The 25,709-nt window shown below is 37.7% G+C and overlaps 1 protein-coding gene across 25 annotated transcripts in view; it reads left to right on the top strand.

The window, feature by feature from the left end:
- The window catches only part of LOC131425391 (sex determination protein fruitless), a 761,905-nt gene that overhangs the window by 572,156 nt on the left and 164,040 nt on the right, over positions 1-25,709 (top strand). The window contains exons 1-2 of one of the 25 annotated variants that reach the window (XM_058587253.1): positions 16,545-17,570; positions 18,502-18,711. The exons of 23 other annotated variants lie outside the window; for them this stretch is intronic. The gene's annotated coding sequence lies outside the window, so the exon portion shown is untranslated. Of the gene's footprint in view, positions 1-16,544; positions 17,571-18,501; positions 18,712-25,709 lie in introns of those variants that run through there. One more of the 25 variants, XM_058587256.1, reaches the window with a different exon arrangement.

Raw genomic sequence — 25,709 nt, 5'->3', positions numbered from 1 at the left:
TTATTGTATTATTTCTGAAACAATTTTCTATTAAATTTTTTTCTGAAAGAGCGCACAATTCCAATTATAAAACATGCTAATATATATAAAAATCAATCGGCCATGCCTTTAAGATATGCGTTTTTGAAAATTTCCAAGAAACTTTAACCTGAGCCCTTCTCAAAAGTGTGGCTTAAGTCATCATTGTAAGCTGATGATACAAATTGTCCTTTATGGTTATGAAGAATTAAAAATTCTATTCAAATAAAAATATATAAAAACAAACCTACCCTCAAATCATTCAGTAATAGCCGTTCAACCGAGAAGGTTGTGTATAGAAGCGTACAGTTTAATAACGCTGGTTAGTTTACACGCGTTAAATACGACAACGGTTGAACTACAGGTAGAGACCTGTTGGCAGCAGCCGTTAAAACGTATAGTCGTGCTGCATAAGAGAGCCCTAGTGCTGGGCCAAGCTGGTGAAGGAAACAACAAAGGGCGTTTCCCAAACTCTACCCAGGCCGCAATATACAGCCACAAGTGCTGAGCAGGAGAGTGCAAAGGCACATCGAAGAGGAAGAGTGCAAAGGCACATAGAAGCAGGAGAGTGCAAAGGCACACCGGTGCGAAGGCACTTCGGTGCAGAAGCATATCGGTGCGGAGCACTAGGAAGAAGGAGACAAGACAACTCGGTCTTTCCACTGCCATACAACACGCAGGTATACACCGGTGACCTGCGCTGGTTACAGCTGGCGAAGACGAAAGCAAATCGGAATTCGAGTGGTGCTGGATGTCAGGTAGCAGTAGCATCACATCATATTCTATCGCTACAGTGAGGTTCAGCATTGTATCAACGTCCAGATACATCCAACAAGAACATCTAGAGCAACGAGGATCTACACGGCAGTGCAACGGAGATAGACAACAATTTCAAGGTAGAAGTTTTTTCTTTTCCTTTTGATTGAGTACTGTGTAGTGTTGGTTTCATTTTTTATTTTAAAGTTTGATTAAAAAAATTTTAATGTGATGGATGAATCCATGGACGTAAATCCTAGCATGAATCCGATACCCCCACGAACGAAAAAATATCAGGAGAGCTCTTCTGGACCTTGGATAGTCTTTTTTAGACGTATATCAAAGCCATTAAACATTTACCAAATTTCTAAAGGTTTGACATCACGATACTCCTCAATCAAAGAGATCATAAAAGTAAATAACGATAAAATTCGTGTTGTGGTAAATAATTTGAAACACGCGAATGATATTGTCTCTTCGGAACATTTCATTAAAGAGTATAAAGTTTACATACCCTCCAAAGATGTCGAAATTGACGGTGTTGTTACCGAAGCGAGTCTTTCGGTAGATGATTTACTCAAGCATGGTGTTGGTCGTTTCAAGAACTCTATGCTTGAGGGTGTGAAAATACTGGAGTGCAAACAACTGTACTCAGTAGTTTATGAAGAGGGAAAAAAAGTTTATCGCCCATCAGACTCGTTTCGAGTGACATTTGCCGGATCTGCGTTGCCGTCCCATGTCTATGTCGATAAAATTCGCCTCCCTGTTCGGCTTTTTGTTCCAAATGTAATGAATTGTACGAACTGCAAAATATTCGGACACACAGCTACTTACTGTAGCAATAAACCAAAATGTATTAAGTGTGAAGGACCTCATAAAGATAATGATTGCAACAAGGAAATTGAAAAATGTATTTATTGTGGGGAAAGTCCTCATGAGGATATTTCAGTATGCACTGCATTTAAAGTGCACAAAGACAAAATTAAGCTTTCTTTAAAAGCACGGTCTAAGCGCACATATGCAGAAATGCTTAAAACGGTCATTGATGTCCCCCCTTTGGAAACCGAAAACGGGTTTTCAAATCTAGAGGAAACAGAGGACTCTGACTCTGACGAAAATAGTGAAGGTAATTCGTTTATCACTACCCAAGGGTCAGTTAAGAGAAAGAAGTCTTCTTCCAAATTACCAAAAAAGACACCTAAAGTTTCATCTTCAAAAAAAGATCCCCGTGTTAAACAAAAAAAGTCAAAACCAAAGACTGTGCCTCCTGGTTTGTCAAATTCACAAACCAATCCAGGATCTAGCACAGAAAAAGGTAATAATCCTGTGGGCTCCATTTCACAGCCACCAACAGGATTACTGAAGTTTTCGGAAATTGTTGAATGGATTTTCTCAGCATTCAATATATCTGAACCCTTAAAGACCCTCATAATGGCATTCCTTCCAATAGCTAGAAATTTTTTGAAGCAGTTATCAGCTCAATGGCCAATTGTCTCAGGTTTTGTATCTTTTGATGGATAATTTATCACCCGCCGCAAATGATACAATCACTGTCCTGCAGTGGAATTGTCGAAGCATCATGCCAAAACTTGATTCATTTAAAATCTTATTGCATAGTCAAAAATGTGATGTATTTGCTTTATGCGAGACATGGCTTACTTCAAACATAGCTTTAAATTTTAAAGATTTTAACATTATACGTCTCGATAGAGACTCTCCGTATGGTGGAGTGCTTTTGGGAATTAAGAAATGCTATTCCTTTTATAGATTAAACATCCCTTCAATTTCTAGTATAGAAGTTGTTGCTTGCCAAATAAACATTAAAGGCAAAGATATTTGCATAGCTTCGGTTTATATTCCTCCAAAAGCACAAGTTGGACAGCGACAGCTTAATGAAATGGTTGAAGCCCTTCCTGCTCCACGATTGATTGTGGGGGATTTAAATTCGCACGGAATGATGTGGGGTTCCGTTTACAATGATAGCAGATCATCTTTAATACAAAACATTTGTGACATTTTTAGCATGACGGTATTAAATATGGGTAGCATGACACGGATCCCAAGACCTCCTGCACGCCCAAGTGCATTAGATCTATCTCTTTGCTCAACATCAATTCGACTAGATTGCACCTGGAAAATATTGCCTGATTTACACGGTAGCGATCATTTACCAATCATCATCTCAATTAGCTGTAACAAATGTATTGCTAATTCAGCTAGTATTCCATATGATTTGACAAAAAATATCGACTGGATTAAATACCAAAGTAGAATCTCTAGTATTTTGAATTCAATCGAAGAGCTCCCTCCACTTGAAGAATATGACTTCCTCATTTGTTCGATTCTGGAGGCAGCAGAACAATCCCAAACTAAACGCTTTCCTGGGCCAACGACTAACAGAAGGCCTCCCAACCCCTGGTGGGACAAAGAGTGCTCAGAGGCTAAACTCGCAAAACAAAATGCTTGCAAGTCGTTTCTAAAACGGGGAGGAGGAACTCCTCAGAATTTTGAAAAACTTATGGTTTTAGAAACCAAGTACAAGAGCATACTTCGAGCCAAAAAATGTAGCTATTGGAGACATTTTGTCGAAGGTTTGTCAAGAGAAACCTCAATGAGCACTCTTTGGAATACGGCCAGACGAATGAGGAAAAGTAACGTGGGCAATGAGAGTGATGAATACTCGAACCGATGGATATTTGACTTTGCTAGGAAAGTTTGCCCAGATTCTGTTCCTACGCAAAGCATTATACGGGAATCTCCTACAAATAATGGTTTTATTAATAACCCATTTTCAATGATGGAATTTTCTATAGCACTCTTGTCTTGTAACAATAACGCCCCTGGGTTGGACAGAATTAAATTCAACTTGGTGGAGAATCTGCCCGACCTCGCAAAAAGACGTTTGTTGGAATTGTTCAACAAGTTTCTTGAGCAAAATATTGTTCCGCCTGACTGGAGACAAGTGAAAGTTATCGCCATTCAAAAGCCGGGGAAACCAGCTTCCAATCACAACTCATATAGACCCATTGCGATGTTGTCCTGCATCAGAAAATTGTTCGAAAAAATTATTCTACGACGTCTCGACACTTGGGTCGAGACGAACGGTTTGTTGTCAGATACTCAGTTTGGCTTCCGTAGAAATAAAGGGACGAATGATTGCCTTGCATTACTTTCGTCTGACATCCAAATTGCCTTCGCTCAAAAGCAACAAATGGCATCTGTATTTTTAGACATTAAAGGAGCATTTGATTCAGTTTCCATTGATGTTCTTTCAGACAAGCTCCACCAACATGGACTTCCAGCGGTTATAAATAATTATTTGCACAACCTTTTGTCAGAGAAGTGCATGTATTTTTCACATGGCGATTTGGCAACATTCAGAATTAGCTACATGGGTCTCCCGCAAGGCTCATGCCTCAGTCCGCTCCTCTATAATTTTTACGTGAATGACATTGACAGCTGTCTAGTAACCCCATGTACACTAAGGCAATTGGCAGATGATGGCGTGGTTTCAGTTACTGGGCCCAAAGCTATTGATCTGCATAAACCATTGCAAGATACCTTAGATAACTTGTCCGTTTGGGCTGTTCATCTTGGTATCGAATTCTCTGCGGAGAAAACAGAGTTAGTCGTCTTTTCAAGAAAGCATGATCCCGCGCAGCTTCAGCTCCATATGATGGGAAGAATGATCCAACAGGTTTTAACTTTTAAATACCTCGGGGTGTGGTTCGATTCCAAATGCACGTGGGGAGGACACATTAGGTATCTGATAACGAAATGCCAACAAAGAGTAAATTTTCTTCGAACAATAACAGGATCTTGGTGGGGTTCTCATCCGCAAGATCTAATAAAATTGTATCAAACAACGATACTTTCAGTGATGGAATATGGATGCGTTTGTTTTCGTTCCGCTGCAAACTCTCATTTTATCAAACTTGAGCGAATTCAGTACCGTTGTTTGCGAATTGCCTTAGGCTGCATGCACTCGACACATACAATGAGTCTTGAAGTTCTGGCGGGAGTTCTTCCATTAAAAGATCGATTTTGGGAGCTTTCATCACGCCTGCTAATAAGATGTGAGGTGCTGAATCCCATGGTAATTAATAATTTCGAACGACTAGTCGAGCTTCGATCTCAAACAAAATTTATGACAGTATATTTTAACCATATGTCACAGGAAATCAACCCTTCAAGATATATTCCTATCCGTGTCAGCATCCTAAGTGCCCCTGACTCAACTTTATTTTTCGATACATCCATGCAGCGTGAAGTGCGTGGAATCCCGGATCATCTACGCTCGACGGAAATCCCAAAAATATTTTCAAGTAAGTTCAGGCATATTGACTCTGAGAAAATGTTTTACACGGACGGATCGCGAATTGAAGAAGCGACAGGGTTTGGTATGTTCAACAATAATGTTTCGGCCTCATTTAGGCTTCAAGAACCTGCATCTGTTTATATAGCAGAGCTAGCAGCAGTTCATTATAGTTTGAGTGTAATCGTCACATTATCTCCAAACCATTATTTCCTCTTCAGAGATAGTCTGAGTGCAATTGAAGCCATTCGCTCAATCGCTGCTGGCAAAAATGAACCGTTTTTCTTGGGTAAAATAAAACAGTGTCTGAACGACATATTGAATAATAATTATCTAATCACTATAGTCTGGGTCCCGGCTCATTGCTCCATTCCAGGCAATGAAAGAGCCGATAATTTAGCCAAACGTGGTGCTATTGAGGGTGAAATTTATGAGCGACCGATTGCTTTCAACGAATTCTATAGTTCGTCTCGCCAAAGAACACTTGCCAGCTGGCAAGCATCTTGGGATAGAGATGATCTGGGTCGGTGGATGCACTCAATTATTCCGAAAACATCGACAAAGGCATGGTTCAGGGGACTGGGTGTGAGTAGGGATTTCATTCGTGTGATGTCCAGACTCATGTCCAATCACTACACGTTAGATGCACATCTCCTTCGAATTGGGCTCTCCGAGACTAATCATTGTGCTTGCGGAGAAGGTTATCGGGATATTGATCATGTCGTTTGGACATGCGAGGAGTATCGTGATGTCAGATCTCAACTAATAAATTCTTTGCGTACCCAAGGTAAACTATCCAATATCCCAGTTCGAGACATTCTTGCTTGTCGTGACCTTTCATACATGAAACTTATTTATCATTTCATAAAGAAAATTGGAGTTTCAATTTAATAAAGGCCCCTTTTAAGACTTAGTTCTGATCCCAGCTGCGTCCATGAGTTCAACCAATAGCTAAATTAGAATAAAAATTATGTAATGATACAAACAAACTCGAAACAGTTTATGAAATTATCAACAAAATGTCTGAAAATAACAGCTTTTTTTATAATTTATACATAGAAGTTAATCGTTTGGTTCAAATAATATTTCCGAGTAGATTTCATAATTAATGACGAGTTACCTAAGATGATATTTAAGCTATAAGAGAATATGTTTTAATAAATTCAAAACGTTGTGACTATGTTAGAATTAAATTAGGATAAGAATATTATGTAAAAGTGATGCTACGGCGAAGAAAAACTTATGTAAACTGCCTTAAGAAATAAACGTATTTATGGAAAAAAAAAACCTACCCTCAAATGGAATTACTCTGCACTTGTCTGGAAACTGTTGCATGTTTACTTTGTCATCAGCTATCAGTAGGGATATACCTGGCTCGGCGACTACTAAAATGAGATAAAGTGTCGTAATGTTTATGTAACGTTAAAAGTTGCCTTTGCAGTTGCACGCCTGTTGGACAGTTTTGACAATTTGCGTGCGAGTAATTCGAATTTTCCCAATGCGCGAGCATAATTTATCTTGCATTTCAAGAAAAAGTACACAAAAAACACTGATATTTTCACTTTGCTATTGATGAGAAAATAGATCGAATATTCTGTTTTTGTTTTGAGATGTCCATCAAGGCTGTATTCACACATCTGAGAGTAAGAAAACAACTCTGTATATAACCTTTGTTAGCTTCTAGGAATGATAGAATTTCATGCCACCTATTTGTAAAACTTCGTGTTTATAGAGTTGTTTGAAATGTAAACGTGAGCTATAATCGCAACTAATCGCTGCCAATTCAATATGTTTTGGCGCGTTAATCAGCATGTTGGGGACATCTCAGTGCAATTATTGTCCTGGAAACTGGGCAAACAATATGTATTTTTAGTGTGTCTTGAATATCTTTCTATATAACTTTCGTGTCCTTATTGTGGTGGTGATTCCTTTCTTTTTTAACATACGGTTTGGCAGTTTGGTTGGTTGGTGTGTTCTCAATACCCTACCCTTCAGTGCAGTTAGTTTTCCACTCACGAAAAGTTTACAAACCTACAGGAGATTAAGTCAAATGAATCGATTTCGCTATGTTAGAACATGAATAGTAGAACCACGTTGTATTTTCCTAATTAAATTTCCTTCATTCCGTTTCCATATCTTTTTTTTTCAGTTAATCGTTACCAAGTTTCTACCATTAAAATACAAACAATTTTCAAATAAGCTGCTATCAGAACTGTACTTAGCCTTACATGTACGGTGCAAAGTGTACATGTACGGTACTCTGTGCAATCGGATTTCCTTCTTAAATTTTAAATATTATTCGATTTTACGTGCAAATTTTACTGAATCGTGTGAAACATGCTCACAAATCTCGGATTAATTTAGGATTTAATGCTCACAAATCTCGGATTAATTTTAGGATGATATTGGAAGAAGATTTCTCTTGGCTATCATTCTATGTAATAATCACATCTAGCTCCATCTAATTTATTTTAAGTGTACCTACACTCGACAGTCATTTTCGTTTTACATATTGCATTACTCACTGTTAGCAAGCTGAATACTTCCTCAATTCCTCCAATATTTTGCTATACGATATGTATTTATTTTGATTGATTTAAGATTCTGTTTTAATCTTACAGTTATAACACGTATCAAACCGAGTTCTAATAATTATATGTTCTCTCTCTTTTCATTTTCATGCAACCTGTGATGCGATCGAATGAAATTCGAAAAATAGGTAAGTCTGTTTAACTATTTATCGTGATTTGGCAACCAATCAATGGGTAAATCACTGATTGGCAAGTAGCAGTTCAGATTTTGTACCTTAATAACTGCAAAAATTTCAAGTTAGTTATGGAGACTTGAACTACCAAAATATATTCTGTTTTCTGAACTTCCAACTGAGTTTCCACAACTAAACTTTTGCACTTGGACTGTGAGCCTGGATTGGATTCTGGACCTGAGTTATCTAGAATTCTAAACTTGAACCTAAATTATTGACAGAGATTATAAATCTAGACCAGGATTCTGCACCATGACCTTGGAGTTGGATATCCGACAAGGTTTCTGGATCTGAATACTGAATCTGAACATGGTTTTTGAACCAAAATTCTGACATAGATTCTTATCCTGAGACAGAAATCTGCATTTGGATACTGAGCATGATTTTGGATTCTAGGCCTGAGCCTGATTTCTTGGCTTGAACTCTCGACGAAGGTTCCGGGTCAAAATCAGGAGCAGGATTCTGGAGCTGGATTCAGAATTCCAAACAAAATTTTTACTTTAAAAAAATTTACAGAGAAACTGAAAATGCACCAGCAAGTGATGCTTCCAGAATTCATGGTCAGTTGAATAATCGTACCTAGTCATTTTAAGCTTTGCTTACTCAGATTAAAGTGCCAAGTAGTCTAGCTGCTTCATTGTCTTCCCTGTTGGTAGTAAGCAAGTTCGAATGAATAGAATTATAAATGGATTGAAGTATTAAAAATGAAATCTGAAGGAGGAAACTATTAATTTATGTATACTCTGTAAATGATATTTTAGCTATCTAATTTGTCTTTCATCTATTATCTTGGATCAATTAAAATGTTTACATGAGCCTTATTTGAAGGCCGCTCTCACACTATTGAAAGAGATATATGGTTACTTCAAGAGATCAGCTGACGGCGGTAAAACTAAACTTCGATTGGAAGAGAAACGAGTGAAGAATAGTACGTCAGCGAACGTTGTGTGTGTCAGAGTGTGAAGTTTACTGCAGTAGGGTGATCGTCAGTATGTCAATTTCAATTGAATTTTATTGAAGTTTTACTGTACTGACCAGCGGCACACAGTGTTCTGAAACTGAGAAATAGCTATATGTAGCTTCGAAAGTCGTAAGGCTGTAATTACTTTCTATTACTTCTTTTATTGTCTATATAAGAGTACTCACTCAAAATAAGTAAAGCGAAATAGATTTCTCATATAGAAAGGTTATTACAGTTAACGAACTGACTTTGGCAACGTTGGCTCACAGTTCCCGATCCAAGAAGTACCGTAAATAGTGTTCAAAAACGATACCCACCTGATTTTCTTAGAGATGGCTGAAGCGATTTTTATAAACTTGCGCTCAAATGGAAGCGGTTATGGCCCCATAAAACGCTGTTTAATTTTATCCGGATCCGACTTTCGGTTCCGGAACTATGGGGTAAAGTTGAAGTAGGATGTTTTCTGGAACATTTAGATTCTAATGCATAGTTGACTTGTGCTATTTCTTTTTCTATCCGAGGTCACTCATTCTCCCCCTTCCCTCTTTTTTCAGTTTGATAAATCTTATGTAATAAATATCAATGTTGCAGATCAACGTGCAGCAATCCGTTGATTGCTGCACTATTTATGCAACGAATGGCCATTTCACTAGATCTCCTCCACCAGGCCGATAGGAGTATGAAAATCTTAACCGCCTTTTCACCACACATTACCGGAGTCCTGTTGTCCAATTCATCTCTCGCAAAACCCTTGAAATCAAGATCCCCACTAGGCACTAGGCAACACATATTTCAACGCAAACCACGCAAACAAGGCTCATTTTACATTTTTTGCCGGGCGCTCGACTCCTTCGACCTAACCAACAAACCCCCATTCCGCACCATGATCCGCACAGATGAATTGAGCTAATTAGCGAGATTAGTGCAAATCTCTAATTAGACACCTTTCTTCTGATTTAAATCCGTGCCCAACCGGGTTACAGCCTCGGCAGGCTCTTCTGCTGTGTTGCCCTCCGAAACCGAAACCGGGGCTCCCTTTTCCCTAGACGGCAAAACAAAAAAGTATATATTCTTTCGCGGCCGTCACTCATACTTCATTTTTGAAGATATTGTTTTTTCTCCTGTTTCGCTTGGTTGAACTTAACTTTGTCTGCCCACTTTGTTAGGTTTGTTCGGACTTGGGGGCTTGGAGCATCTTGAGTGGCACCCAAAACAGTTTGCGCCATAAATAGAGAACAATTAAGTGATTCTCCCGCACCTCACCAGGAGCTCCTGGTCAAAGCCCAGATGGTTAACTTTTGCAGGTTTTTGCTTAAATTGCGATCGCTGATAATATGTTCTCGTTTTTTTGTTGCTTCCCTCAGTAGGTACTACTATTAATGCTTTTGCCACTTGTCTACTGAGACTAGAGACTGGAGCCGTGGCCAGGCAAGGCTTCCCGAGTGAAAGGTTTCGGAATTTCGCACGGTAACGGTATTCTCAATGGTTTTGAATAATTAATGGTGGGTCAGATATAAAAAAATATACTCACCATCATTACATCTTGGTCGTACTTGAAATTTGCCGGAGCCGCGGCTGCGGTCGACTGAGCAGGCAGAAGGTTCACAGCATCTGGTTTTTGGCGAGTGCCAGATTGTGCGGAAAATTTTACGAACTTGCGATAACAAACGTGTAATTTGGGCTGCTACCGGGCGGCGATTGGACCCCGGGTTCCGTCGACGACTCCCTTTCTCTTCCCCCCTCGTTTCGAGCGGTTACAATTTTTAGAAGACAAATGTGCTAATTGTTACGCACAAAGGAAGCTAATATCTGCTAATTAGTTTTGATAAATTGGGATGAATTGGGATTCGGCGGTTTTCTGCTTAACTATAATTGCTTTGCTAAAAGCTGTATAATGACTGTGTTTTGGAGACTATTGCTAGTTCTAAACTCTGGCAGTTAATTTTGTCTGCAAAATTTCAGTGGCCATCCATCGGCTAGCCACGTTCGCACGATTGATGATCGCTGTTTTATTGTAACGATTTTGCATTATTAGCAAAACGGCCCGCAAGAAAAACACATTGTTTTGGGCAGAAGATAAAACTTCGGGATTATGGTTTAGAAATAATGATTACTTTTTACTTGGAAACAGCTATTTAAACTCTTGTTGAATGATTCAATTAAGGTCCAACTGTACAAAGCTTTTTTTCGTAATAGAAATGAGGCCAACTTTTCAGAATGGTGAGAATTAGTATGAACAAGTTTCATTTTTATACTGAAATCACAAAATAAAATGGATATAATGTTCAAATCTATGGACAATCATAAGTTCTAAGTTACCTTCTAAACTTTTTTTTAAATATGGAACAAAGATTATGGTCTTACTCTGTTTAAAACCGTACTAGTTCACATTCTTCACCGGAGTCGGTAAACAGATTCAAAAGATCAAAAGGATCTCAAATTTCGATTGCAAATACCGGGAAACATAAGCATGACTCTTGAAACTAATTCAGTGTTTTAGAATCATTCGATCTTGCAGATCAGTAATATTAGTATGTTGAAAATAAAAATTACACACAAGCTGTACAAACCAATTTCGAAGATGTAAGGCGAATTGTTTCTATAGATAATGAAAAATATGTAAAAATCTAGACCATTGATCCAGTAGTTCAGGAGATTAGCAAGATGTAAATTCCTGGAAAAGAATTGGAAAGTCAAGGAATATGGTTCAACATATTCAATAAAAATAAATAAAATAAAATCATTGTAAATCACCAAACAAAGATCAACAGACCTCACGCGCGTCCCGATCCTTTATTATTTCCACTTTATTATTTTAATTATTTAATAAAATTATTAATTGGTTATATTGGTAAATCTGGGCAGTAGGCTACCGAGATAAATATTAATTTATTGTTTGGAATATCAATATCAAGTGTATTTTTACTATGTATACAATATACCGATATATGTTATCTCTGTTATTAACTTTGTAATATCAACGGATTTGCCAATAGTTGATTTTTATCATTCAATTTATAATCCTGAAAGACAATCAATAACATGAAAGAAGAAGAAAATTCCAAATAAAACTTTTCTCCGAAGCTAGACGGAAATTAATAGGTTGAATGAACAGATAATTTAGTAAAATAGAGTAATCAGAAGTGAAACATTGAAAATATCTAATAACTGAAAGGAAAAAGAAACTCCTGCAATTGTCGCCTTTTACGACATGGAAGCAGGAACCCAGTGGATCTATTCTTGGTTCATTTTTTTCCGCCGGATTCCACACGGCATCTAGGCTGGTACTGTCCGAAGAGAGCTAATAGGTACTATCAATCTCCTAGTGGACCCCAGCCCCTTATATCGAAATATTTCGATTTGATCGAATTACTGTGCATCTGCAAAATTTATAATGCATTTACGAGATCTTTCAAAATATATCCAGATCTTCAGCTCTTTGATCTGTTCGTTCACAGCTTCACCAGGCGCACACGGAAAATCCAAACTTATTGGACTTCCGACCAGCCTTCCCTATATATATAGTAATGCAGTATGTTGGCATAGAATGCAATCTAATGATGAACCTTGTTTTCATTACAAAGTAGCAGAATTGGAATCCATTAAAATGCTACCAAATTGATTATTATTATAATATAATTATAGTATAATTATAATAAATGAAATAATGCGAAATCCTATATAAAAATCAATAACATAATATTTATATTTGAACGACTAAATGCAAAAGTTGGAGAAGTGCAACTTAGTTTGGAAAATCCTTTTAAGTATTTTTGAATGCGAAAATGGGAAGAAAACATTGAGAGCAAACACCGGACATAGTTTTTGCAATGCAATAATCTTTTAAAAACATCTTTTTTGCAAGAACCGGAAAAAAAAACTTTGAATGCAAAAACCTGATAAATACATTTGTTTTGAAAGAACCAGCAAAGTTTTTGTCCGGTTTTAGCATTCAAAGCTTTTTTTCCGGTTCTTGCAAAAAAGATTCCGGTCCGGTTTTTTCTCTCAATGTTTTTATCCGATTTTTGCATTCAAAAATACTTAAACGGATTTTCCAAGCTAAGTTGCACCTATCCGATCTTTGCTTCCAGTCGTTATTTTCTCCATAATACATTTTTTTTAATATGCACAACATATTTAGAAACTCAAAAATGCTAGCTTTTTTTGCAGTTGCATGCTCAATTTCACCTATTTAGTTTTGCTATTTTTGATGAGTATCTAAAGACTTTTCCATACACATACAGTTTACGAACAGTTTTTCGTTAATCTGAGTCGACGCAGAGTTGTGCCCAATTAAGTCGTCGGAAGGTTGATACAAAATTCATTACGATTCCGAAATGAATTCCTATTCAAGTTCTACAATCGCATGTGATTGGAAATCGTTTGTTGCGTTCAAATCGCCCATTTAAGAATCCTAATGAATTTCGTTTCAAATTTCGAACCTGGTATTTTATCAGGTTTGCTGAAATCCCAGTTTCAGTTTTCTCAAGCTAAGACGACATAAGAATGACTAAAGATTATCCAACAAAATCGTACCGCATTAATATTACAAACGATTCAGTCAGTTAAAATAAACGAAAATAACAAAACCAATATGTATAACCATAGCAACTTTAAGTAAAGTTGCCGGTTGCTAATATTTTCGTTTACTTTCCCTTGACTAAACCAATTAGAAGAATGGCCAACCTGATTAATCGGCGAACCAAAAAACAGAGATCTATTTGTGTGAGATCTAGGGATATTATTAGTTGTAATTCGTTTTATCAATGAAATCATTGAATTTGCTAGTAAAGATTTTTCACTTTGACGCATCCGTTCTCGAGGTATTTAGACATGAAAATTAAAGACATCAGTTTTTCTGAAAACCAATATTTCGAAGTTCGTGAACACAATGAATTGCCCCGGGCGCCAAATTTCCTCGGTTCGCCAATGATTGTAGAACTAACATTAAGATAAATTTGTTTAGTTCTTCGTGCACATTTCACACATATTTATATAAAAGGGATTTTCAGAAAAACACAATTTTCTCATTCGAGTTAGTATCAGATTGCGATTTTAAACCATATTTACAGCTTATTTTTACGTGCAGTGTATATCGAGAAATATTCCATATATTTGGAGTTGGTTCAGTGATCCCCGACCTGGAAGGATTTGTAGTGTCAGTAGAATCGTAGCACCAGCCATGCACTGGTTCTGTACACTCTGAATCGGCTGCGAAGTCTGTTGAAACAGAAGGTCAAATTCCACTACAGGAATGTAATACCAAGGCTTTGCTTTGGTTCAGTGTACTGATTTGAAAAACTGTCATATGTGCATTAAAAATTTTTTAGTGTATTAGTAACCTTTTTTGCCATCGCACTTTACTGTGATATCCCTCGTAAATCGCAAGAGTGATTCATATTGATATATAGTATATTTGAACGAATATTGAAATACCTGAAGTCGCCATCTTGAATATTGAAGCGACTTAAAACATCCTTTTCCTAAAGCCTTGGTATTACATCCCTGTAGTGAAATATGACCTCTGTTTCAACAGACTTCGCAGCCGATTCAGAGTGTACAGAACCATTGCATGGCTGGTGCTACGGTTCTACTGACACTACGAATCCTTCCAGGTCGGGGCTCGAACATACGACAACTGGTTTGTAAGACCAGCGCCCTATGCATTGAACCACCAGCCCGGGACATATACTAATTTTCGTTCCAAAACTTTCCCTGCATATATTATTTTCATTCCAAAACAATCCATTCTATTATACATATCAAATAATACCTATACATTAGGAAAACTTTTTCCACGTTGGAAGTTCCAAATGACGTAAACTTTTTTAATGTGGAACACATTTTTTTTCTATATAGGGGTGCAAATTAGAAACTCACGAATAATACACGTAGAAATGTGATCAGGTTTTGAAAAATTACAGTTCAGTCAATTTTGTATCAATTATTAATATTATGTCGCCATTTGATTGGAAATATTTCTACGTATTGATTTGAATGTTCATAGCCATGTATTTTTAATTTTATATCATTGAAATGTTGATTGCTAGCTAGCAGTGTCCTTTTTTGTCTGCTAAAAATCTCCGGCATACCGGATTTCCCTACCATAGTCGACGGTTTTGAAGGATAAAGCAAATATATCAAAAGGAAATATGCTCTGATTGGTCAATCGATGCAAAAGCGAAACTGTTGGAATGCAAAATTATAGCTAACGTTTCAGTCCTACGCGTAGCATGCTAGAGGTAGGTTGTTGCTAGACATCAAGACAAAAAGTGCCATAAAACGATTTGAAGCTTTAATTGGTATGCTCTGATCTTGCGTCAGGCAAGATCGGATGAAATTCAATGTTTTGTCGTTTCGCCTGAGAAATTGACAACTACCCCAGAGTAAATTTTGAGTGCACAAGATTAATTTCTAATTTATATAAGATGAGCTCGATTGATAATGAGAAAAAGTTTATCGCTGCAACCGAAATCGCAGAATGGTAGTAATGCTAAAGAAACGCTATAAAAATAACTGCTTGCATACAAAACTTGAACACAAGCTTGGCGAAGCGAAGCTTAAATATACGGATATCGATCCGTATCACAAGTATGTACAAACATATAATTGCATACATTTGAGTTATTGATGTAATTTCGTCGACTACAAAACAAATACAAATTACGACAAATAGAGTCTATAATCTGGGTTCGCTTGTTCGGTGTTGGGTCCTATTAAAGATCAATCTAAGCAGACTCTCGTGCAATCGCGGATTCAAAAGTATGACGATAAATTGAAAATGTCGATCGTTAGAAATTTTGGTTGCCTTGTTCCACATCAATGGCTCGTACAACCCAATGGGGCTGATCCTTGTAGTTTTTACGTAATGATTCGATTTACGAACCCCCGATTATTACGTTAATGGAGGTTTGGGTGTCCTGGGTAGAAGTGATGTGCAAACCAATAGCACATTTTATTATTAAAATCAAACATCTCAATGGTAGAAATTAACATTGTTTAGTTTGAAATAAGAGTTAAAACATCAAAAATCATCACAAACTCTGTATGAGGAATAGGAACAAAATATGAAATTCTGTCTTTGTAATATAAAACCAAGATCTAAATATAGATAGAAAACGAAATTTTTTATTTAAGAATAAACTTATAAAACCGATACACTGAAGAAGGATGCAAATAGCATTCCGAAATACGTATCTGTATTATAACGTTTGAAACACTTTCGGAAAAATAGTGACTGTGAAAATAGTGACTTTGTGAGAGTGTAATGACGTGATATAACATAGTGGAATTCAACGGTACAACAACAGTACTATTAGTGAGAACATTCTACTAACAGCTCAAACAGAAATTTAATGTTTTGGTAACCCTTTGAACCATATGTACTCGTATTGTATCGTTTGTTATGCTGAAGGAACGTGTTATAATTATGATCAAAGTAATTAAAATCACATTCCTTGGAATATGATACTTCCTTTGAACACAGTCGAAAAGAGAAAAAATATTTTTATACTTCTGGCAAACAAAATCTATACTTCAAACAAAATCAATGACTTTACAGCTTGTGCTAAATGTATTGACCAAAAAAAAACGGCACTACACCAACAAGCCGTTATCGTTATCATTCGGTTATCTCTGTGCTTCTTTTGTCCCTACCTACCTCGTCAGTGGGAAGCTTGCTGGCAAAAAATAGTAGGTAGTGATACAATTCGGACACAGAATTGAACAAGTTTACAAACGAGCGCGGCGTGACCTCCAATTATTATCGCGATTCGGTTCCATTTGCGAGCGGCTATGACTGAGCGGTTCGAGCAAGTGATGACGCACCAAGATTAAACGCGTTGGTATATTACAAGTTGCAGTACTATGAAGGAAGAAATACGTTTGCTCCTAGCATTTTCTATGAGACGAAAATCAGTCGGTACGGAGGAAGAGAATCTATGCTCGCAGTACCGGGGGGTGAATTTGAATGCTATGTGATAGGATGCTCGGCGCAAAAAAAATAGTCTCGAAAGATAACAAGAAACAGAGCGAGAGAGGGAGAGAGAGAAGAAGAGAAAAAGAACCTCCAGTGGTGAGAGCAAGAGCGTGCGCCCGCACTTTTGCACTACCAGAAGGGAGAGCATGCGAAATCTTCTCTGATGATCAATCGAAGGAGGCACGACCGCGTACACACGGGGAGGAGGCAATCCAACCAAACCAAACCAATCCAACCCAACCCGCGCCGCGCCGCACCGCACCGCACCGAGCCAACCGCAGCGCACTAACCGCACCAGCAGCCTAGCAAGCACTGGCAGATTTCCTCCAGAGCACCGTGGGGCCTAATCTGACTGCGCACGGGAATTTGCCGAATCAGTCCCGAGCAGAACGTCCGCGGGCCCGGCACGGGAGAAGTTCGAGGAAGCCAACAGTCCAACCCTAACACTGGCAAACAGGAAGAAAAGCGTGTGTGGAACAACAGTGCTGGCTGGCCAGAGGGAATAAATTTGGCGAAATAACACAGAAGAAAAACACGGCGTGCGTGATCGTTTTGCGTGAGAGCTATTTACCAGAGCCCGAAGAGTGACCGGTGCGCATACCGGGCGAACGGGAGCAGTGCAAATTTTTTGTTTTTTTTTTTTTGTTTTTCGCGGAACACTAGAATTGACGAGTTCTAATCTGTTTTTTTGTTTTATTATTATTTTGTTCGTTTGTCGAATGTTACGTGACGTGAATCTGAATTGATTTTGCGGATTGGCCGAATATTGTGACGAATAGTGAGTTGAGTTGTAGTGGTGTCACCTTCAACCGGCACAGGGAAGGGCGCGCCGATTTGAACACGGAGGGACCGGTAACCGGTAACTGGGCGACTGAAGTACACTGATAGATAGACACCACCAAGTCATGACAGAAGATTGGTGGAATATTGTAGTAGTAAAGCTCGAAATCGCCCCGCATCCAAAAGCCAAAGTGTACTCGAATCTGCGATCACGTGTGTGCTCGCACATATTTGGCAGTGTTTGCATAAAGTGACAATTTCGTGCTTGGTTACATGTGCTGCTGCTGCTGCTACTACGTGTTAGTGTGTGGGCCTGTGGTAGAGGAGACCGTCGAATTCGAAATGTTTGCAAATTTTAGACATCAACCGTCTCGCTCGTTTGCTCTGTCTTCCGACCCGAAAAACCTTCGGTGGTTTGTCAAGAAGGAAGGCACAACAAATCAGCAAACTGGTCCCTCATCTTCCTTATCTTGTTTGTCGCGACATAGAGGGCGCAGCCGATCTCCAGACGCGGGTACCTTGTCGTTAGTGTAAGCAGGAAGGGACGATATGCGTTTTTTTGGTTGTTGTTGTTGTTGTTGTTATTGTTGGTTGTGTCTTAGATATGTATACTTCGCAAACCCAACACAACACACCACACAAAAATCAGCCAAAAATGTGTGTCTAGTTCCTGCGCGCGGGGCGACCTCCGCTGTGTGATCGAGTCTCTGTGTTGTGCTCGGTGTGCGAAATATCTCGCGCGACGGCGAAACCCTTATGTGCAAAATCGGCACTCTCACTTGATCACTCTCGAACAGTTTTAGTTTGCGTTGCGCGTCTCGCGGATGGTCGTTTTACGCGCTCCCTAGAGCCCCAAATGTGATTTCGGGGGAGCCCTTTCCTAGTTTTTTTTGTTCGTTTTCGTTTTTTTGAATTGTGAACTCCAACAGGTTACCTGCAACCGGAAACAACTACCTCTCTCAGGAACTTAGACTTAAGTGAAACCGTTTTGTTCTAATACACAAGTGCAAGTGAAACTAAACAATCTACCTCAAGCCGCAACGTGTTGAATCTCAGTGATCGCAAGTGCCCCAATCGCATATTCGATCGTCCAGTTAGTATTAACCTGGAGGAAAAAGACCAGAACCCACGAGACAAGTGTTAGTACCTCAAGTAAAAGTTTTATGTTTTTTTTTTGTTTTTTTTTCTGTATGCACTGATCGTTTGGGGTTAGCTTCGTTCGGTTATCTTAAACTTCTTCTTCTTCTTCTGCTTCTTCTTGATCGGTGGCCCGTTCTTCCCAAAAGTGCCTTGCTAAACTTGCTCCTGCTGCCGCTGGTACTGCCTGCTGGTGAATTGGGGGCTACTCAGGCAGTGCTCTAACTTGTTCGCAAAAAAATATATATAATGAAAAAGCGAAAACAAGTTTTCTTCGCACTCGAACCTAACGGATTTTTGCGCTTTTACAACCCGCGAGGAGAACTGCTGGCGCAAAAAAAAAAATAATCGTATAAACCCAAAGATGGGGAAGTGGCAGATCGGGTAAGCAGGCCGGGTAGGTAGGCATCAGCAGCACCATCAACATCGGCCGCAAAAAGTACGACAAGTTGGACCTGTCCGAGGGCAAAAGGACTGGTCACAGCAAGCGGGGAAATGAAGTTTATTTTATCGTCCAATTTCGCCTATTCCCTTCGCGAAACTGGTTGCGTCTAGGCGAGGGAGAGAAGCGGAACGGATAGAGGTACCATATAGGTAGGTGGGTCAGTCAATGGTGCAGGCGGTGCGGGGCCGTTCCCTTTTCGGCAAAACGAAGAAAACTTTAAGACAAACGATATGCGAACCATAGAACGTAGAGGGACACGGAAAGGAGTGCAAACAGCGACAGCGATTAGGCGAGCATTCCTAACGCGATTCAGCAAACACACACACATATATGCAAAAGGCACCATCAGTGAATGTGAATGTGTTCTGCCGGGAAGGCAGATTAGCGCATGAGATGCCGAAAGATCAGATCTACGCCGTTGACCCACTAAATCCGTGAGTCCCAGGGTGGAAGAATGGTGGAATCCGGCGCGCGGCCAGGCGGGATGTTCTGGCGTAAATTTTTGGGTATTTTCGCAGTTTTTCATTTTTTGTTTTTTTGGTTTAGCTTGTCGTGTCAAGTGAATGAGATTTTGCTGAACCAAACCGAACGAGCGAATTATAGGTCGCAATTTTTTTTCTCGTTTCAATGCGGTAAACAACCCAAAGCATGATACCTTGATTTTGGCGGGCATTGCTATTTATGAGATGGTAAAGTACGTGCAAAACACACATCCGTGGATGATATTTTCCTGTTACATCGGCTGAGAAGATTCATGGATCAAGCTGTACTATCAGGACAGCACCGTGCACGTACCGACAGCCTTGATAAGATAATCGAAGGCGACGGCAATCTTCGAAAACCAACGTTGCATCCTTCGGGAAGGTTTTGTTGATTGGTTACAATTTCTTGAAATGATTGCGTTTTGCGTCATTCATTGGATTCAAATATTGCGCTTCTGGCACTGTTCAGAGATTTCAGAGCTACCAAAACTGAACAAAGTTTGTGGAAGCAGGAGATCAAATTCAATTTTGATCTTTGCGTAAAATCGTCTTACATTAGTATGGGGCGTTTTTTCAAAAGTTGGCCTCTGGAATAGTGATAGGTTTTTGATAGTGTTGTCCTGTTGTAGCAAACGCAACACCAAATATAAATAGTAATACGGAAAACTTCGATAAATTTTACGTTTTACGATATGAAGTTGAAACTAAGATCATGCCATTCACGAATCCAAAGCTCCAAATCCTCGGCACATCGAAAAGACATTTAAACTCAGAGTGCAAGTGACCGAGAAAACCGAGAAAAAGTCGAGAATTTTAGTGCAAATTCGGAAAAAATTTGACTAGTCCTTAGTAGCGATTTTCAGCATTATGATTTTCCTGATACAACAAATGACAAGCTGGAGGCAATACTCAATTTGGTGTTTGAACGAGAAGTTCAGTACATATTTTGAAACATGTGTGTGTTATGCTCATATTTCTATGAGATGTCAATGTAAAATTTTTTCTTACAAGAGAATTTTAAATTTGTTGTCAAATAGGACATTGTTAATAATTGGTTTTATGGTTTCCATCACAATCAGAGCATGACAATTCATCTGAGGGTATTGTTAATTGAACAGACGTGTTTGCAAGCGAATTACTACAATTTAAATAGCGTATGTCCATATGACGATTTGTTATACCATGGCCGAAGCACTGGCAATGACGATATTGTGTTAGGTTCATCCCGTTTTAATTTTCCCGCCAAACTGATATTTCCACTTTCACTTCCGGAAGGAACGAAGAAAACTCTATACAAAATGCTTTGAAATTTGCAGGCAGATTGTTGTTGCTTTTTCAGAGTGGCAAGTTTCTATTATCTGGTTCCTCATTTATTTATTTTTCATATTAATTTTTTTTTCAATTTTATGTATACCAAAAATAATAAAAACGGTCATGTGCGCTCGGAAGAAATAGGTTACGTATATCCAAAACCCCAAGATGTCTAGAAAAAGGCTCTATGCTACATCAAGATCCCCGAAAAGTACTTTAATTCATAATTAGTGAGCCTTTTTTAATGTTCTTTCTTGGACATGGGATATCTGTTTAAAGCTTGAATTAAAGTAACATTTAAAAAAAAAACTAAATAGAGGCGATTTGAGCCTATTGCAAAAACCGGAAACCCTTGCCACCCTGGTAACATCAAGAAACGTGTTTAAAAAATTTATTAAGAATTCTTAGAAGCCTTCATGTTTTTAAGTGCCCGCCAATGAATTTCATCAAAATTTGTCTCAATAATGTCAAATTGTGACAAAACTTATGTTGTAATTATGGTATTGGTATTGACAAAGTTGTCGACTTTCATCATACCCACCGTTTGCAAGTAGTATTTGATTTCCTTCTTTGACATCTGAAATTGTTTTTTTTTTTCAGAGTTTGTAAGAACCTTAGAAAGGTGAAGAAGAATAAGTTTGATTTGTTCAATGAATCTATGTGTAATTTTTTTAAGATTATCAGCTATGATAAGGAGATTGATGTCGATGAAGAAGCAGTCGAAAATTGTTGATGATAGAAGAATCTATTTTAGATCATCTCAGTCACTAGAGGCATAGATTGTTGTTATTTTTTCAAAGTGACAAGTGTATATTTTAAGAGTTTTAGAAGGATTTTGTTCTGTTGTGGCTAAAATAGTATTGAAATACACTAGAGATGGTAAGTTCGCGAACGGTCCAAAATAACTAGTTCTCCTCGAAGAGTGAGTGAACTGGAGTTCTTTATTGAAGTATAATACTTCTCTATTCTACTCAATTCCGAGTTTTTGGTTCTCCACACATGGTTGAGGCTGTGCATGCGGAGCTAAAATTAAAGGATATTCTATCGTTTCTCACCCAATGTGGTAAGGAGCTATAGTCAGAAGGGTTCATCGTTCTTCCTGGAGTGAATGAATCCTTTCTGTATTGACCTTAAATAGGTTAAAGCAGATAGTTTGGCATGCTTTACGAGGTACCGAATTCACTTCTGCTCGTACATACTGCGAATCATTCTGCATTGAAGTTTTTATTAACTGGTTTCGGGAATGCAGAACGATTTGTTTCTTTATGTTTTCTGCTGTTTTCCCATCTCACCTTTTATCCTTCCGTTCCCATCAGGAAATTGATGGGAAGCTACGGCAAGGCAGAAATCTCCAAATAACTAGGGGAATGTTCCACTTAAGCCAATTAGCTCTGATTCCTGATTCCTGATGTATACAAATAAGTTGCGTATTTCAGAACGTTTGCTGGTTTGAGGAATCTGGTAGCAATTCGCAAACTTTGAAAATGTATACAGAAGAAAATTATTGTTGGTAGAACACATGCAAAAAGCAATCACTTTTATTGAATCTGTTTATTACAAAATATACTTTGAAGCTTTCATACTTTTTTCGAAGAAACATACAAAGTTTCAGAAGGGGAACGTGCCATTTGAGCCAATTTGTTCTGATTCCTGATTCAATAGAACTAATTCTTTCGGTACAACTAGTCAATTTTCAACGGATCTTTGAAATGACCGGTTTAGCCCATCTCTAGAATACACTCCTAATTCGAATAAGTTTTAAGAAGGACTTGTTTTCCAGATAGCCTTAAAATGACTGATAGTCTTACAAAAGATTCAATAGTTCGAAAAATAATTATTTCAATTTTAATTGTATTTTTTAATTATTAAATTAAATTAAATGATATGTTTCTTGTTATAATCCTATAGTTACATCGAGGTTACTGGCGAAGTAACAGACAAAATAAAGATGGAATATATTGAGCTTTAAGAAGATGAACGTTTGAACAAACTGTGGATGAGCAAAATGTGGATTTTTCAATTTATGGGATAGATACCCGAAAAATACTTCATTTCTCAACTCTCGATGTTCTAAAAACCGCGAATTTTTATTTTGCTCACCGGGAAACCCGAAAAAACGGGAAATTCAAATCGCTAATTCTCATGCAACCCTGAGTTAAACTCATCTTAAGTAGTCCGTCCACAGTGTTAACCGCTTGTTGGAGAACTTCCAATCAAATCCACCAAGTTGATCTTCATTCTACTAGTGATAAAAATGATTTAATATGCCGGCTATCAAATGCCTGGAAAATATATTCACTTCTTTTTTTTTTAATTTTCGATATTTCTATGTCTTTAAAATTCATGTGATTTCCAAACCTTGTTGTTAATCACCTTACTTCATATCAGGGGTGGAAATAGGCAATTTTTTGATTCACAGTAAATAAAAATAGTCAGTATTATCTTTTCATATCACATATTTATTGTAGATATTACAATGAATTTTGAAACAAATAATTTTGGATGAGATAAATTTTGGTTTTACTTAGAATTTAAAAAGGTCTTCAATTTCCTTTACCACAATTCAAAACATAATCACAATTTTAGTTTTGTTACATCAAGTAAAGTTGCCAGTTAGAAACGGTTTTCTGTTACTTCGACTTACAAAGAAAAACGGAGAGAATGGGTTAGGCTAAATTGATCAAACGGTGAACCAAAACATAGCGATTCGTTTGTATGGGACCTATGGGTACTATAATTTGTATTTGAATCACACCATCAATCTGGCTCTATGCGATGGAAATAACTTCAAACTTGTTGAGCATCGAAGAGATTCACTTTATAGGTACCTCGTATAAACCAATAAATAAATCTGCGATATTTTTCTTGTTTGAAATAAAAACATCAATAGAGCGTTACCTCTTCGGATTCATTCCTCGCCCGACAAGAATTATATTTCGGGAAAAAGATCCTGACTTTGGCTTGGCGGCAATTCAAATCATACATAAATTGTGCTGTAATACCTGTTGCTAGAGACTTATCTACACACTTAAAAAATGTTGCATCTTCTTAGATGCACATAAAAGGAGCGTCGCGATTCACTTACATTCAGCATGTAAAGCATGTAAAGCTAAGTCATATCATTAACTTTATAGTTAATTTAACTGAAGTTTACATCGATACAGATGCAAAATTTATATTTACATGTTAGTAGATGTAATATTGTGTCATCACCGAAGAAATTACGGCATACTTGAATTCACGTCAAGCGTGAATTTAATTTTTTCTAAGAGTGTAGGATTTAGTACTAGTTTAACCTTATTCTACTCACATTGTTTGGAGTGTATATCTAGTTAACTACACACCAAGAAAAAATGGTGTAAATATTTTGAGACCGACATATTCGATTACTTTTTACTTGCTGAAACATGTAAGTTTGCACGTCTGCTTGAAAAGTGGGGTATTTTTGGCGTATATGTAAATCATTTTCGTAAAATTCAATCCCTTTACGAATTACGTTCTTCTGAATTGTGTTATACATGAATTTACGTCACCTATAAATTTCATTTATTTTTGCTGTGTATGCATACTTGGAAAAAGTGTAAAATTACGTTTCTCTAGAAGCACCTAAAAGGAGCGTCGCAACTTGCTTAAATTTCCAACTCAAGGCAAGTAAAAATGAATCAATATACAGCTAATTTAGCTGAAGAAATAGAAACAACATTTATTTTAACATGTTCAATGATGTTATACTCGAGTAACTACGACATGTTTGAGTTTACATCAATTGTAACATAGGTGATGTGATTCTTCGGTTAACATCAATTTTTCAGTCAATGGGCCGTACGAATAAAACGTAGCTTGATTTTCGGTCGTAAATGTTACATGTACATTACGTTCCTGTCAAAAGAAGAGACTTTATTGAACAACAATTTTCGTACGGGCTATAATCTGTAGTGTTTTGTACAATTTTTCGGTAGGTCATTCTGTGGACATAGTTTTTGAGAAGATACTTACTTATGTGCTTACTAGTGGACTCTCGAATGGATCTAATTCTGTTTAAACCATCTTGCGTTCAAGTCTTTCAGTACGAATCGGCATAAAATCTTAAAAAGTATCTGTCAAGCATGGTGTCGTTTTCAAATGTATAAATTGATAATCATTATTTTATTAGACTTCTCTCAAAGTGTATTTACAGTTTTGTTACTTTTATTTGCACTATACAATTTCAACACTGGTTATCATTCTGGTTGTTACTTTCCAAAACTCATTGAGACTTAACTGAAACAGTTAAGAAAATAAATTTTATGCCACTCGGTCGAGTTTGTGTCTCAAGCTCTTTCATTTTTATGCTTGGCGAAAATATGAACGAAAACTAAGGGAAAATATATCATAATTTATGTCCTAAAAATTCACCAGCTGTTTTAGTCTTAGGCCAAATAGAATTCATTCTGCAAGATCCTGTGCATTCAGGTAGAAAGGTAGACGAAAAAACCACATGCAAGTAAACTACATCGACTATGCAAAGTGTAAATGTATAATGCTTTGTTCAATCAGTTTCCTCTAGAGATGTATTTCATCACGTCCCAGGATAGTAACATTGGAGTAACAGTTCCGGCGATTGAAGAAGGTGAACAAGTTCGAATCATATAAAACCCTTAATCGTTAAGTACAAGAACCGTTATTCTTAATTCAATATATAAATATCTATTGAATGAGACACATTTTCATTATTTTTTATGTTTTTCTTTTGAGTGTTGATTCGGTTTCACTCATTTAAAAA

Source organism: Malaya genurostris, chromosome 1 (genome assembly GCF_030247185.1).
Source record: "Malaya genurostris strain Urasoe2022 chromosome 1, Malgen_1.1, whole genome shotgun sequence".
Taxonomy (NCBI): domain Eukaryota; kingdom Metazoa; phylum Arthropoda; class Insecta; order Diptera; family Culicidae; genus Malaya; species Malaya genurostris.
The sequence above is the reverse complement of the archived record's forward strand: the minus strand, read 5'-3'. Positions and strand labels throughout refer to the sequence as shown.